Source organism: Sesamum indicum, unplaced genomic scaffold, assembly GCF_000512975.1.
Source record: "Sesamum indicum cultivar Zhongzhi No. 13 unplaced genomic scaffold, S_indicum_v1.0 scaffold00278, whole genome shotgun sequence".
NCBI lineage: Eukaryota > Viridiplantae > Streptophyta > Magnoliopsida > Lamiales > Pedaliaceae > Sesamum > Sesamum indicum.
This window is the reverse complement of record NW_011628172.1, coordinates 21054-23259: the sequence shown is the minus strand read 5'-3', so window position 1 is coordinate 23259 and position 2206 is coordinate 21054.

The window sequence follows — 2206 nt, the reverse complement described above, 5'->3', positions numbered from 1 at the left end:
TGGTCTCTTGGAAATTTAGTATTTTACTGGCATTCCTTTTCTTGTTATGCCCCTGTGCCGAAACCTATGGTAAGATAATAATTATTATTTAAAATTGAAATATATGCAAATAATTGCTTCATTTATGTAATATATGACTTTTGATCACAATTGGAATGCTAATTACTGTGTCGCGCTGTAGAATGATGCATGTTAGTTGGAGCTAAATGAAGGTAATTTGGTGGATATCTCTAAGTCATAAAGTATGAGAGCATTTTAGAGGATGCTTGATGGTTTTGATTTTTTGAGTGCAATAATGGCAATATACTAAAATCGTCTACAACAGTAGACATATTGTCCCCATATTCTTTTACATGTATCATGAATGATTATGCTAGTCAAGATTGGTTTATGATCAGCTACCCCCAAAACCCTTCTATTGTATTTGGTCTCTGAAATATGCAACTTGTTAATAGATCTAGATCTGAAACTTTGAAATAATTAAGCAGGCTGTTCAATTTGAGAATTGGAGTTCATTGGGTTTAGGCCTTGAATTGGTATCCTTTTTGTCTATACCTGTATCATCCCCAGAATGGTGCCGTGATGCCAATCAGGATCACCATGAACTCTGTGCTTCCTGTTTCCATCATGTCTGCTGACTTGTATTGAACTACTCTAGCTCTTTGCGGATCTTGGGGATCTTCAATAGCACTGAAGTGTTGTTTATATATCAAACTACTGCTGAACTGATGGAGTTGAATTAGTATCTAGTTTCTATAGAGACTAATTACTGGACTACAGACTATGATCATGATCATTCTGTTGCAGTTTTTCGCCACAGAATATGAAATAAAGTAATTTCTACTGTGATAACGAAGAATTTTTCGCTCTTATGATCATCTACATTTCTTAGACTAAATATATTATAAATTAGTTACTGAACGAGGTTCTTTCTTATTTACTTTGTTATTTAAATAGGATATCTATGGTAGAGAAATTTCTGTTTTTCCTGCGCCAAAGGGACAAATAATGACATGGAAGGAGTCTTTACTTGATACACCTACCTATAGTTGGGTATGCTTGTTTTACAATGTTCCTAAAACGGGCGTGTTCTTTTTCAGGTAGGAGATGTGGCATTGTCCATATTGCACAGTATGGTAGCCGCTCATTCAGGTATAGATGATGCGGGAGAGATTGTTACACCAACCCCCAGAGTAAAGAGGATCTTGTCAAGCTCACGTTGTCTTCCACATATTGCACAAGTAATATTTTTAAGTGCCTGTCCTTCTATTGGTTGTGTGTGCTCTTGTCCCAATTTGGCCAACTGAAAAATCTACTCAGACTTATTAGAATAAAAAATTGCTAAAAACGCAGAAAGTTATGCTTATTATTGTATCTTTTGTTTATTTACCTGGAGAGCCTGAAAAATGTGAAGGTTGATATGTGTTTCAAATGAGTTCCATCAACCTTTGTCCTCAAATATTTGAGATTTTCAATCTGGCAGTTCTATGATGTATTCGCTTAGGGATAGTAAGTCGAGGATTATGTTGATGGATATGCGAGGGTGGGGTACAGCATTTCCGACTTCTGTTCAAAGAGTTCTAAATTTTGCTTGTATGTGGATCTGGTACAAGTTGGTTCAAAAGAATTATGAAGGGCTGTTCATTTTGTTTTTCCCTTCCCTCAATCTTTACTCGCTTCAATGAGCAGGCCATTCTTTCACGTACATAAAGCACTGGGCCCCTTTAAGCATTCCTTTGGTTATGAGCTTGGTTACATAAAAGATTGATGTGTGGCACGTAGAGTAAAATAGGATCAGAGCTTTATCCTACAATAAACCGGTTGCCTTGCAAGCCATTTAAAATGGGAGTCAGTTGTCCAGAATTTATGCTTATCGTCACATGAGATGCACATTGGAGACTGATTGAGCAAACAACTGTAGAAGGGTCACTCGAACTATTGCACCTCCTTAAACTAAGATATAGTTTTCCTGTAATATGCACTTAGGATATCCACGTTTACTAGTATCCTTAAACTCCTGGTGTTTTAAAGATGCAACTTTTCATATTCTCTTGTGCCTTTTCATGGTAATTATATTATAACACTTTCACTTTGGAAGTGGGGTAACTTTTGTTCCTTTCTTTGCCTTCCACACAGGTTTGAGATGTTTTCGTTATTTTTTCTTTTGTTTTTAAGCTGAACTAGGCAGTGGCTCGATGGTGGCTCC